Below are 16,053 nucleotides of genomic sequence, written 5' to 3'. Positions count from 1 at the left end.
TTACATGGTGTAACCCTAATAGCCACAATATATAAAGACCCCATAGCTCAAGAAATCGGCCCTAAGGGATTCACATGAGAGGGCTAGCCGATTTTGAGCATAAGAACTTTTCTCTCAGGTTATTCCAAGTTGTTGGTGGTGTTGTGTGAACCATTTGAGGTGTCACATTTGGGGCACTAGGCTCTAAAGCTCCATGGAATCAAGCTACAACAAAGAGGTATGTCATTCTACTAGATTCTTGTATTGTATATACTTCATATTATGCTAGTTAGGATGAAACCTTGGAATATTGAATATTTACATGTATAATAGAGAAAACATAGATCCAAGGTTTATAGGGTTGTATGTGCACCATAGGATGTTGTAGTATACTAAAACACATCAGTGGTATCAGAGCCAAGGCTTGTTTTCAATTATACTTGATGCAAATGGCTGAAAATCGAAGTTTTTTGCTGTCTGGACAGGGGACTCGACGAGTCCATTGAGAGACTCGACGAGTCCATGTACAAACTCATCAAACTCGTCGAGTTTGTTCTTGCACTCGACGAGTTGGACCCCCTGACAGCATATCTTCGAGTTTTTTGGCTGGAATTGGACTAGGAACATTATAATTGTCAATGGATTCATGTTTTGTATTAGTTTAATGGTTAGACAAATTACATGAAAATTGTTTGATTTGAATTATCTTGTTCTTATGAGTTAGTTTAGATTAATAGAAAATTTATGTGATAATTTGTTTTCGATCCAAATTGATCTAAAAGTTGTTCATAAAATGTGTTTTTTGTAACTTGTCCTCAAGTTATATGAAAAGTATCATTTATGTTTTTTTTAAGACTCATAAGATTTCCATAAGTTATGAAAGTGAAGAGTCTCATTTTTTAAATGTTTTAAAGTCTTCCAAGAGTTTTTTCATTAAAACTACTTTAAACTCATAGGTTATGGAAACCAAAGGTTTTGGAATTTGTAAAGTCCCCCCCCCCCCCAATGAATACTTTAATTCCAAGTTAAACCCTTAGAATTTTAAGAGTTTAAAATTCAACCCTTATACTATTATAATATTATAGGTTTAATATTTATATTTATATATATATATATATATATATATATATATATATATATATATATATATATATATATATATATATATATATATGTATGTATGTATAAGAGCAAGTCAGTCTTACCGTTAGTAGGCCTCATTCACGAAGCCGTTCTATAAGAGGGGTATAAGGTTACTGCCTATAAAATGGCAGTTTAATGGGTGTCCACTCTCACCCACCGCTTCCTTGACAGGTGGAGGGTCGTTAGCCGAACGAGTTTGACAGGACATTAATTCTCCCTTCATTAAAAGTATAATGATAAATACTAAGTAACTAAACACTTATAAATTCCCAATCTTAGTTACTTAGGAAAATGTGATTTGGTGCTAACCCATGAAATTACACTTTGTACCTTACCAAGTCGTTGGTGGAGCGTGTGTGGGTAACCGGCACACTAACATGGACTAGTAAGAGTGGCAAAGGGTGACTTAATGTTTATTATAGATCGGTGGAGCGCGTGTGGGTAACCGGCACATCGATTAGGTGATAAAAATTTAAGGGTACCAAGTCAATTTGCATGGTTATTCACACATTGTTTGTGATCCTCGGCATCCCAGTCACAAACTTGAGAGGGCACAATCGAGATTTAAACATTCCATTGAAAAGTTCAACGAATCTCAAAAGATCTAGGAGTTTCAATCCAACAAAAAAACCTAATACCTATTTCGTTTTTCATGGTAGAAATTGGTGAATCGTCATTCGCCTACCTTCAAATATTTTATAGCTTGGATTACGACATCCCTCTTCCAAGTTATAAAATATTGTGTTGGGTCCTAGCCTTAATATTTCATATTGGGTGTTATGTTAAGGACTTAAGTCAACTAAACTTGAATTTCTCCCATTGTAGATGTCTGGTTCAGACAACTATGATCTTCCCAAATCGCTTGGAACAAGTTTTCCTAATGAAGATGATGTCTCATGGTTGGGTCATGGAAATCATACTTCTCTTCCTCTACCTACTCTAATTATTCTCCCTAACCCACAAGTTCTTGAAAAGTTCAAGGTCACTCAAGCCCTATTGGCAAGCAAACTCTGTGTGTGCTCACGTCTTGGAGATAAAGTCATATATAGACAGTCCGGGAGAGTTGGGTGTCAAAGTCTTGAGGAAGTTGGTTGTTGACTAGGTTCTTCAATCACTTCCTAAGTCACATAGTGAGTTCCTTTGGGACTACTATGTGACAGACCATGACATGACCCTTAATGATCTTACATATTTGCTAGATGTTGCTGAATCTGCAATGATTTGGAGCACTGGTAAAGCAAATTTTATTGGAAGATCGACTTCCCAAACTTCCATGGACATTGACAATGGTAACATTGGAAATCCATAAAAGCTTTCTCTTCCCAATGGGAAGGGATCGGCCATAGTCAACTCGGTTGACCAAATGGTAAAGAGAAAGGCTAAGTCTGAGATAGTCCCATGTACCATTACCAAAGAGTCCATATGTCTCTATTGCCAAAGGAAGGGGCATTGGTTGCGAAGCTGCCCTATTTACCTGAGATATCATAAGGATGGTAAAGTCAAAAGTTTGACTCTACTTCGGGTGAAGTCCACTATCTAACTCTATTACGTTCCTATTTTGAGATTCTTATTACATGATGTGACTGGGTCACATTTTGATGTTTTAAGAATCAAAGAAAAAGAGAGGAAGCTTAAAAGAAGAATATGTTGATTGTGATCGTGAAGATGGATTTCGATCGCATGGTTCGGTGATCAAACTTTTGAGCTATTGCTTAAGAGTTGGGATAGATTGCCTAGGGATAAATAACAACATTGTTTTCATATGCATTTGCATTGTAAGGATAAGTTTTTCCGCAAGTTTTAAAATAAAATAAAAGGTTTTAATTTATTTTATTTTAAATATCCTTACAATGGCATTTGTGAAAAATTATTGTTTATATGATTCCATTATTGGCAATATTGGAAAATGGATTTGATTCTTTCGTTTGTGGTAGTGTCATAATTTACCAAATAAGGAAAGATTCTCAACACCCAACTTTCAGTTGGACAGAAACTTGGAATCATGCAACTTGTATTGTATGATGAATGAGAATTTTCATCTTTGGGAAATTAAGACTAATTCCTTGATCACATGTATATGTGAGTCAAGTGAAGGATTAGGGGATCGGGTACACTTGCGTGTACGCTGGTCAAGTCCATCACAGTGAACGATAAGACTATTCGTCATTATTTACTGAAGTTTTGTAAATATGGCTGTGCTTACAAGTTTAAGTGTAATTCTGAAACATTGGGAAAAGTTTCAATGTAAGGTAGAACGAATAAGAAGAATCAAATTAGGCAGAAAGATAAAAGTTTCTCCAATCTGAAAAGATGATAGAGTACTTGAGTATCTTGTTTTGTGATTATCTTAGTGATTATGAAACCATATCACAATTGATCCTCTAAGGACATCTTAGTGCATTCATATGACTAAGAATAGGAATCGCGAATTGTTGGAATGGTTAAATCAAAAGATGAATCATACTTCGTTCCAAAATTTAGTCTTAGAGTAATACTCGAAGACTGTAACTTGAGTGACATAATCTTAAGAAGGTCTATAACACTTGTCAAATGTAGAGTAAAATGTTTTCTTACTCTTGTACATTTGAAATTGATAAGTTGTGATGTTTTGGATAAAACAAAGACCAACTAAGACCAATTGAGTGAAGTGTTTATCTTGATAAGGATCCGCACTAACTCTTGAATATTTGTTTTGTCAAGGAATGGTTCTTGACAAGAGAATCTTATATGTCAAGAGGTCAGTGGGAGTCTTTAAGATCTTGAAAAAGTTTCAAGAACTAATCAAGAATAAAACATGTTGTTTATCACTAGCACACGACTTGAGGTTTGCAACCTATCGTGTTGACATATTCTTATTTCTGTGCCCATTCCAGTTAAAGTTGACTATGCATGTGAGTTCTATGAGTTCTCAATTGTTTGCATAACAACCTGGAAGCAATGGTAGACCCTTGTGCTGCCAAGTGGCAAGAAATTAAGATTGCACAAGTTCAATCCATATGAGTTTGGATTTATCACTAACCTTGTCTTGTGATTATGGTTTTGAAAAATTCACATGGATAGGAACACATACACCATAAACACTAAGTGTCATAAGGTTTCTCTCCGATTCATGAAAATGATGGTGAGGAAACACTTTCACCAAGTAGATTTTAAGTAGATAGCAATTGTGATATTTGCATTCTCAAAGTCATTAGTGGAGCGTGTGTGGTTAACCGGCACACTAACATGGACTTGTGAGAAATGGCAAAGGTCTAAACAATTGAGACTATGATTACGACATCCCTTTTCATAGTTCTAAAAAATTGTTTAGATACACATGTGAGCTATCTAAGGAAAGGTGTATGATATTGATAAAGTCTTATCAAAGCATCTCGTATCAGAAATTTGAACTTTGGTAAGAAAGTCAATAAAGTATTGATGTCTAGAAGTCCAACTAATTTTTGGATACATGTCAAAGCTAGTGGGAGCATAAGTGTTATGGTAATAATTATCATGTTAGTGGGAGCATGATTATTATGTTAAGTGTTAATTATAGAAAACAAAAGTCTCAATTCGTGACTTTGCAGGGTTTGAAAAGTTGTTTTGCTATAATTAAGGGAGAGGAAATTATACTTCATTTCAATTCTAAAAGCTTAGATTGAGATTTTAATCATCTTTAGTCAAGGATATATATATATATATATATATATATATATATATATATATATATATATATATATGAATTTTACGTTGGAATGGTTCAACATAAGGAAATTCTATATATATTGTGTTCTCAAAATTCGATTATGATTACTGCATCCCTCTTCATAGTTGTATTATGAAAACATGGCAAATACAAAATATTGTAGCAAAAGACTGGTCTAGGATCATGTCTTTATGTGAGACATCATGAATCGTATCCCATATGCTTCGGGTATAGGATCAATTACATGTGCTATAATATTTATCCTTTCTAAATTTTTCCAAATGCCTAGGGCATTAAGAGGGAAAAAGTACTAGAATTGGATATGACTAAAATGATTAAGCAATTGTCGAGGACAATCTGAGGTTTACCAAAGATTGGTTGCTCATGGACAGTTGGAAGTATAGTGTAAATTTTGGAAGGACCATATTGACATATTCTGAAAGGAGGCAACTCTTGTTCAGAAGTGATAGTCAAAATGGGAATGTGGAAATGTTTCCATAAGTGGAAAGTATTCATTAAATCTGGGTAAGATTAGAAAACTAAATGCAAGAAAGATGTTCAAAGGAATGTACTTTGAATTTGAGATTTCGTTTCCATGGAATTGATCTCCATTGGAATACTCTGTAATGTCTGTTGACAAGTCTTTGTGACTTTGTACATAGTCATTACAAGAGGATTAATGCATACAAGTTTAGAATCTAACAGATTTCGGTAAATGGCAGGAATTTGGAATTCTTACATTTACGATAAGGATTTGGGATTGTGAAATGAGCATCATTGGAATCATGTTCAATTGGTCTATTTCACAAAGTAAGGATCATAGAAAAACGTAGTGTGCATACTTGGAGTATGACATAACTATTGTTTGGACAAACATAGTGTGCATGCTTGGAGCATGGCATGACTATTGTTTTGATTCAAGTATAAAGTTGATTATTCGAAACATTATACAATGAATAATGAGTAATCAATATGGTGTTTAAATAAAAGGTGTTTTATTTACTCTCAAAAGTGGTTGGGGCCATATAGGATTAGTATTATTCTTGTGTTTCACTTTGCATGTTTTGACTTCCCGAATAACTAGGTTATTCAAACGCTCCACAGTCAATCATACTTTGGAAGTAGGTATGAATCAAGACTGTCATGAATTGGGCTTGTAGATGTCTAAAGTGTTTAAACATAGCAAAAGTTGTTGCAACATTCATGAGTGCTCCTGGAATGTGATCCGAGTATTGGATTAAACCCACGCTCATTTGAATCACTTCATGGATTTATCACGAGTGATCATGAGACGATAATATCTTATATTCTTCAAACGGAGACGTGTGAGTTGTAGTTGCGCGTCGATTGCACATTGACATACGTAAACGCGACCAGTAACATGGTTGTTATAAAACATATCGTTGTGTGTAATTTGATGAGTAAGTACAAGCGAACATTTGGGTCGAAGTTTATCCATTCCTTTTACCCTTGGAGGGATAAAAGCGATATTTGTGGGCCCCTCGATGATTTAGTGATGACAAACGTAAGTGCTCGGTCGGGCCTGTACTGATTTGATTTGTTCAATTAGTCGGTCGTCATAAATCGGAAATAGGGAAACAACAAATGGATAGAGAGAATGATTATAATCCATGTCTCAGTCCATGTGATATCTAGAATGGAGGAATATATGATCACTTATCTAATGGACGCGTCATTGATTTGTTCAGAGTTCGACAACGGCTTTTAAGAGCTACGATTGCTAGTCAGGTTGCAAAGTCATACTTGCAATAATAGTTATTAGACTTATCCAAGTGGGAGACTGTTGGATTAGTGTCTAAGTCCATAACTATAATTGGTATGTACTTGACCCGATTTGGCATGGTCCATTTAGGTTGCATGGCATCGGAACAATTTGGATAGACTTTTGTGAGAAAAGGATATTTATGATTTATTAAAATATTATAAGTTCTAATATATTAATATGAAATCATATTATTTAATTAGTATTGATCAAGAATTAATTTGTAATTAATTATGTGATCAAAAGAGACTAACTAAATATATGGGGATTGATTATGTAAATCATTCATTCTTATATATGTGGACTTATTATCCATAGTTCTTCATGTTGGGCTAAACCCATGGGGTAACCCATGGATACTCCATGGAGGTTACAACCCATGGATCATGAGGAATATGGAAAGTCATGAGTTACATGGTGTAACCCTAATAGCCACAATATATAAAGACCCCATAGCTCAAGAAATCGGCCCTAAGGGATTCACATGAGAGGGCTAGCCGATTTTGAGCATAAGAACTTTTCTCTCAAGTTATTCCAAGTGGTTGGTGGTGTTGTGTGAACCATTTGAGGCGTCACATTTGGGGCACTAGGCTCTAAAGCTCCATGGAATCAAGCTACAACAAAGAGGTATGTCATTCTACTCGATTCTTGTATTGTATATACTTCATATTATGCTAGTTAGGATGAAACCTTGGAATATTGAATATTTGCATGTATAATAGAGAAAACATAGATCCAAGGTTTATAGGGTTGTATGTGCACCATAGGATGTTGTAGTATACTAAAACCCATCAGATCTAACATGATAACCTGTGGGACACTCAACTTCTTGAACAACCCAACCATGAGCCCAAAATCAAGATAAAACCCTAAAACAAAGAGATCTAAACTGATGGGTTTTGAGCATTGTAACACTCATATGGTCTACATGCAATCCTAGATGCTTTGGATCTATGTTTTCTCTAATATACATGCAAACTTTCAAAATTCCAAAGCATCATCCTAACTAGCATATAATGGAGTATCTATACTATAAAATTCTAGTTAGATGACATACCTTTTAGTGTAGTTGAAAACCTTGAAGCTTTAAGAGCCTAGCACCAATAATGTGAATGCCTCAAATGGAACCACAAATCACCACCAACAAATGGAAGAACTAGAGAGAGGTTATTTGCACACACTAATTTCGGCTAGCACTCTTGAATATGCTCTAGTAGTCAATTTCATGCAATAGAGGGCTTCTTATATTGTGTGGCTACATTAGGGTTACACCATGCAAACCCTAATGTGCCTGACTTTCCACATTCGTCATGCTCCATGGGTTTTAACCTCCATGGAGTATCCATGGGTCACCACATGGGTTTAGCCCAACATAAAGAATCGTGGATCATTAGCCCACTTTATAAGAATGATTGATTTACACAATCAATCCTATATATTTAATTAGTCTCTTTTGATCACAAAATTAATTCCAAATCAATTCTTGATCAATACTAATTAAATAATATGATTTCATATTAATATATTAGAACTTATAATATATTAATAAATCATAAATAACCTCTTCTCAAAAGTTCATCCTTACAAATTGTTCCAGTGAAGTGCAACACAAATGGGCCATGCTACTCTCGGGTCAAGTACATACCATATATAGTTATGGACTTAGACACCTTATCCAACAGTCTCCCACTTGGATAAGTCTAATAACTATAGTTGTAAGCATAAATTCAGGATCCGACTAGCAATCGTGGCTCTTAAATGCCTTTGTCGAACTTAGACGTACCATTTTAGATAAGTGATCACAGAATCCTCTGTTCTCAAGATATCAGCCGGACAAACACATGGAACACAGTCAAAACAAAATCATCGAGGGGCCCAAGATATCGCTTTTAATCCTCCAGGGACTAAAAGGAACAGATAAACTTTGACAGTATATGCTTGTACTAACTATTCACTGAACCATACACAACAGCACGTTTTATAACATCGAGTTACCGATGCGTTTTCGTACTATCAATGTACGACCAACTCATAGTCAACAACTCATATATCTGGGTTTGAAGATTATATGATATTATCGTCTCACGATCACTCGAGATAAATTCCATGAGGTGATACAAGTGAGCGTGGGTTAAATCCAATACTCAGACCTTATGAGCACTCATAAATGTCATAGCAATGTCTAACCATTTCTGACAATCTACAAGCCAAATTCATGACAGTCTTGCTTCAATACCGACTTCCAAAGTATGATCGACTGTGGATGGTTTGAATAATCCAATTATTCTGGAAGTCAAAACATGCAAAAATGAAACAATAGTAAAACAATTGACATGAGACAGTACCATACTAGTAAATAAAAAACACCTTTTATTTAAGCATCAAATGTCAATTACAACTTATCTATTACAAGTTTCGAAATAGCTATCTAATCATTAAAACTAATATCATCCCTCAGCCCAATGCGCCTCGCATGTTGTAAATGCTTAACCCTACTCAGTCCCTTCGTGAGGGGATCTGCCGGGTTCTCATCTGATGATACCCTCTTTGCCACGAGGAGTCCTTCTTCTATATTGTGTCTTATGAAGTGATATTTCCTGTCGATGTGTTTGCACCTGCCATGATCCCTTGGTTCCTTGGCTAAGGCAACCGCATTATCGCTGTCACAGAAAATCTCCACAGGCTTCTTTATACCTGGTACAACTCCAAGGTCTGCGATGAAGTTCTTCAGCCATATCGCCTCCTTCGTTGCTTCGCTTGCTGCTATGTACTCTGATTCGCACGTTGAATCAGCTACAGTCTCCTGCTTGGAACTTTTCCAAGTAATTGCTCCTCCATTCAGGGTAAACACCCAGCCCGACTGAGAGCAGAAATTATCTCTGTCGGTTTGAAAGTTGGCGTCACTATACCCCACCACTCTCAAGTCATCACTCCCACCAAGTGTAAGGACCCAGTCCTTATTCCTCCGCAGGTACATGAGAATGTTTTTCACCGCAGTCCAGTGAGCCTTGCCAGGATTCCCTTGATATTCGTTGACCATGCTCAAAGCATAGGCCACATTAGGGCGAGTACAAGTCATAGCATACATGATCGAACCAACAGCGAAAGCATATGGTAATCGACTCATCTCAACTATCTCATCCTCTGTACTCGGACTCTGAGCCTTGCTCAGTTTGGCATTGCTCTGGATCGGTAAGTCACCTTTCTTGGAATTATGCATGTTGAACCTCTTCAACACTTTGTCCAAGTAGGTACTTTGACTAAGTCCAATTAGTCTCTTACTCCTGTCTCTCAATGTCCTTATCCCTAGGATATAGGCAGCTTCTCCAAGGTCCTTCATAGCGAAACACTTCCCAAGCAAGGATTTCACCTCCTGCAAGGTGGGATGTCATTTCCTATGAGTAGTATGTCATCCACATACAACACCAGAAAGCTAACTATACTCCCACTAGCTCTGACATATACACAGGACTCATCCTCACTTCTCGAAAAGCCAAACTCTTTGACTTTCTCATCGAAACAAAGATTCCATCTGTGAGATGCTTGTTTCAATCCATAAATGGATTTCTCAAGCTTACACACTCAATTAGGGTACTTTGCATCGACAAAACCCTCTGGCTGACACATGTAAACATCCTCAGCCAACTTCCTATTAAGGAAAGCGGTTTTGACATCCATTTGCCATATTTCATAACCATGAAATGCAGCTATGGCTATCATAACCCTAATAGACTTAATCTTCACTACTAGTGAGAAGGTATCATCATAGTTAACTCCCGGAGTTTGAGTAAAGCCCTTCGCAACCAGTCGCGCCTTATAAGTGTGTACCTTTCCATCCATGTCGGTCTTCTTGTTGAACATCCATTTGCACCCGACTGTCTTACGACCCGATACATTGTCAACCAAGTTCCAAACTTGATTGCCATATATGGACTGAATCTCGCTGTCCATCGCCTCTTTCCATTTAGCAGACTCGGGGCCTGCCATGGCTTCCTTGTAGTTGTTAGGTTCATCAAAATTTACCAGTGTGCTATCACTGATAAATGTATCACCTTCAGTAGTAATATGGAAACCATAAAACTCATGTGTATTTCTAACTCTACTGGAACGCCTCAGAGGTAAGGACTCGTCAATCGGCTCAACATGAGTTTCCTCCTCAGGTTGATTGCTAGTGTTTGAGGTTCCTTCACCACTTGACTCTTGAAGTTCTTCAAGATTAATTTCCCTCCCACTGTCTCCTTGACCTATGGGCTCTCTATAGCGAAAGACTCCTCTTCTTGCAACAAAGACAACATTGTCAGTCGGTCTGTAGAAGAGATAACCAAAGGATTTATGTGGGTAGCTGATGAAAATACACTGCTCACTCTGACGTTCGAGCTTGTCGTTGGTCTCTCGCCTCACGAAAGCCTCGCAACCCCAAACCTTGATGTGTGCTAACGAGGGAGCCTTCCCTGTCCACATCTCGTGAGGTGTTTTGGTAACCTTTTTAGTTGGGACTCGATTAAGGATATGGGCGGCAGTCTCCAAGGCATACCCCCAGAATGAGATTGGTAACGAAGCTCGACTCATCATGGAACGAACCATGTCTAACAAGGTTTGGTTGCGCCTCTCAGTCACACCATTAACTTGTGGTGTCCTAGGTGGCGTCAACTGTGAAACAATTCCACACTCCTTAAGATATTTGAGGAATTCGATACTAAGATACTCACTACCTCGATCGGATCGGAGCATCTTTATCTTCCTGCCCAACTGATTCTCCACTTCCTGTTTAAACTCTTTGAATTTCTCAAAGGTTTTGACTTGTTCTTGATTAAGTAGACATAGCCATATCTACTGTAATCATCTGTAAAAGTCACATAGAAGTGGTTAGCATACCTTGTGGTGGTTCTGAAGGGCCCACACACATCGGTGTGTATGAGATCCAACAAACCTTCACCCCTTTCACAAGTACCAATGAAGGGTGAGTTAGTTATTTTCCCAAGCAAAAAAGACTCGCAAGTGTCATCCGACCTGAAGTCAAATGAATCCAAAACTCCAGCCTTTTGGAGTTGGCCTATGCGCTTCTTGCTGACATGTCCAAGGCGACAATGCCACAAGCATGCCTTATCCAATTCATTGGAAGAATCAATGTGCAACACATTATTTCCTAATTTGTCTACAACCATCATAGTTTCATATACACCATTACAAGGTAATGATTTAAAATAAAAAACACCACTATAATAAGCATTAATAGCACCACATTCATTATGAAATGAAAAACTAAACCCTTGTTTGTACAAACCATGAAAGGAAATAACATTTCTCGCCATTTCAGACGAGTAGCAACAATTATTCAAATCTATTTCTAACCCACTACTCAGCAATAAAGAATAAACTCCAATCTTGGTGACGGGTGAAACCTTCCTATTTCCCATGATCAAGTTTATCTTCCCGTGCTCCACATCCTTACTTCTTTTTAGGCCCTGCACATCAGAACAAATGTGAATTCCACAACCTGTGTCAAGAACCCAAGAGTTAGAATGTGATGAGTTTTTAGATAGAATAGTATAAATACCTGCATGGGTGGGTTTAACCTTCCCATCCTTAACATCCTGCAAGTATTTGGGGCAGCTTCGCTTCCAGTGCCCTTTTTCATGGCAATAGAAACACTCTGCTTCTTTTGGGATGGTCGAAGGAGTAACAGAACCTCCTTTGGTTCCACTTGAAGATGATCCATCAAGAGGCTTTCCCTTGCGGCTCTTGGAAGGAGCCTTCCTCTTCTTCCTCTTACCTTGACCAATTGCCAGAACAGGGGCATTAGCAGTAGGAGTGGTTACAACAGATTTACCTTTGAGACCACTTTCGGCAGTCCTCAAAAGGCCTTGAAGCTTGCTCAGAGTGACTTCCTCCTTCTTCATATGATAAGTCATGCGGAAATGATCATAACATGGAGGTAAGAAGTGTAGAATAATATCTATAGCTAGCTCCTCATCAAAGTTCACATTCAAGTTGAGCAGACGGTCCACAAACCTTTGCATTTTCTGCAAGTGGCCCGTGATGGGTTCACCATCCTTCATCTTTGTTGTAATCATGGAACAGATGATTTCATACCGCTCTTGACGAGCACTCTGATGGTATCTCTCCATCAGGTCCTGGTGCATCTCAAAAGGGTAGAAGTCCTCATATGACTTTTGGAGTTCAGGAGACATGGTGGCAAGCATGATACAAGCTACCTTGGTGGCATCTTTCTCATGTGCCCTGAAATCAGCAATCTCCTGAGGAGTAGCAGCAGACTCATCGATTTCCTTAAGCTCCTTGTCGAGGACATATTTTTTGTCCTCGTAGAGAGTGACCATCCTGATGTTCCTAATCCAATCATTGAAATTAGTCCCATCAAAGATGACTCTCCCACAAATGTTCATGAGAGAGAAGGAGCTGGTAGGGTTTGAGCCAGAAGCATTGTTGGAAGACATCTGAAAAGAAAGAAAGACAAGTTTGGATTAGATAAAGAGTCCTTAATATAACACCCAAAACGAAATATTAAGGCTAGGACCCAACACAATATTTTACAATTTGGAAGAGGGATGCCGTAATCCAACTTGCAAAATATTTGAAGGTAGGTAAATGACCATTTACCAATTTCCACCATGAAAACGAAATTTGTTAATTAAGTTTTAATTGGATTTGGAACTCCTATATCCTTTGAGATTCATTGAACTTTTCAATGGCATGTTTAAATCTCGATTATGCCCTTCAGGTTTGTGACTGGGATACCAAGGATCACAAACAAGGTGTGAATAACCATGCAAATGTACTTGTCACTCTCAATGTCAATTATCACCTTAATCAATGTGCCGATTAACCACACACGCTCCATTGACCTTATGATAAACATTAAGCTACCCTTTGCCACCCTTACTAGTCCAAGTTAATGTGTCGGTTAACCACACACGCTCCATCAATGACTTGGTAAGGTGCAAAGTGTAATTTCATGGATTAGCATCATTTTCACATTTTCCTAAAGTAACTAAGATTAGGAATTTATAAAAGGTTTAGTTATTTATAATTATCATTATACTTTTAATGAAAATTATAGTCTTTGTCCTACCCGTTCGGCTAACGACCCTCCACCAGTCAAGGAAGGGGTGGGTGAGAGTGGACACCCATTAAACCACCATTTTATAGGAAGTAACCTTATACCCCACTTATAGACCGACTTCGTGAATGAGGCTTACTAACGGTAAAACCGACTTGTCTTATACATATATATAAATATTAAACCTATAATATTATAATAGTATAAGGGTTGAATTTTAACTTTTAAAATTCTAAGGTTTGGAATTAAAGTTTCATTTAGTGAGACTTTACAAATTCTAAAACTTGAAGGCAAGTTTTGAAACTTGTCAAAACTCTTCAAGTCCATAACATATGAGTTTAATGACATCTTTAATAGAAAAACCTTTCATGTTCCATAACATCTATAACTTGAGGACAAGTTATGGAGTCCATTAAAAAACATTTAAAACATTATTTAACTAATACAATAATCAAATAATTCATAGAAGATACAATTAAACTCATATGAACAAGACAATTCAAATCAAACAAATTTCATGTAATTAGCCTAACCATATAAACTAATACAAAACATGAAACTTTGATAATTATCTTTTAAATTGGATTAGCATGATCATTACCACATCAAAAACAGGTTTATAAGTTCAAAAACAGTTTAGGGTAATGATCCTAGTCCAATTCCAGCCTTAAAACTTGAAAATCTGCACTCTGGAGCACCAACTCGTCGAGTGCATGAACTAACTCGGCGAGTTGGTCAGATTTGTGAGGGGACTCGGTGAGTTCCCCAGTGGACTCGGCGAGTCCACTGTCCAGAAAGCATAAAATCGATTTTTTAAGCATTTGAAAGAAAGGGGCATCAAGTATATTAGAAAACAATCCTAGGCACTGATACCACTGATGGGTTTTGAGCATTCTAACACTCCTGAGGTGTACATGCAACCCTAGATGCTTTGGATCTATGTTTTCTCTAATATACATGCAAACTTTCAAAATTCCAAAGCATCATCCTAACTAGCATATAATGGAGTATTTATACTACAAAATTCTAGTTAGATGACATACCTTTTAGTGTAGTTGAAAACCTTGAAGCTTTAAGAGCCTAGCACCAATAATGTGAATGCCTCAAATGGAACCACAAATCACCACCAACAAATGGGAGAACTGTTGGGTTATGAGCATCCTAACACTCCTATGGTGTACATGCAACGCTAAATACCTTGGATCTATGTTTTCTCTATTATACATGCAAATATCAATTTTCCAAGGTATTACCCTAACTAGCATACAATCATATGTACTAGGATAACGAAACTAGATATAATACATACCTCTTTGTTGTAGCTTGATTCCATGGAGCTGAAGAGCCTAGTGCCTCAAGTGTGACACCTCAAATGGTTCACACACCATCACCAACATCTTGGAATAACCATGAGAAGAAGATACTAGTCTTGTTACTCTATGAAATCGGCTTGCCCTCCTTGTTATGCACTAGTGCCCATTTCACCAACCAATGGGGTCTTTATATAGTGTGCACATTAGGGTTACACCATGTAACCCATTACTTTACCCATTCCTTACCCATGGAGTATCCATGGGTTTTAACCTCCATGGAGTATCCATGGGTCACCACTTGGGTTAAACCCAATATAAGGAATCGTGGATCATAAGCCCACATATATAAGAATGAATGATTTACACAATCAATCCCCATATATTTAATTAGTCTCTTTTGATCACAAAATTAATTCCAAATTAATTCTTGATCAATACTAATTAAATAATATGATTTCATATTAATATATTAGAACTTATAATATATTAATATGTCACAAATATCCTCTTCTCACAAAAGGTCTATCCAAATGTCCCGATGCCATGCAACCCAAATGGACCATGCCGGGTCGGGTCAAGTATATACCAATTATAGTTATTGACTTAGACACTAATCCAACAGTCTCCCACTTGGATAAGTCCAATAACTATTATTGCAAGTACGACTTCATAACCCGACCAATAATCGTAGCTCTTAAAAGCTGATGTCGAACTCTAAACAAATCACTGACGCGTCCATTAGATAAGTGATCATATATTCCTCCATTCTCGACATCATATGGACTGAGACATGGATTATAATCATTCTCTCTGTCCATTTGTTGTTTCCCGATTTTCAATTTATGACAACCGACTAATTTAACAAATCAAATCAGTCCAGGCTTGGCCAAGCACTTAGGGTGTCATCACTAAATCACCGAGGGTCCCACAGATATCGCTTTTATCCCTTTAAGGGTAAAAGGAATGGATGAACTTTGACTCATATTCTTGTACTAACTACTTGTTGAATCATACACAAAGGCACGTTTTATAACATCGAGTTACCAATGCGTTTTCGTGCAATCAATGTATA

Source organism: Lactuca virosa, chromosome 6 (assembly GCF_052849685.1).
Source record: "Lactuca virosa cultivar CGN04683 chromosome 6, Lactuca_virosa_CGN04683_v6, whole genome shotgun sequence".
NCBI classification, from domain to species: Eukaryota; Viridiplantae; Streptophyta; class Magnoliopsida; order Asterales; family Asteraceae; genus Lactuca; species Lactuca virosa.
This window is presented reverse-complemented; position numbering follows the sequence as displayed.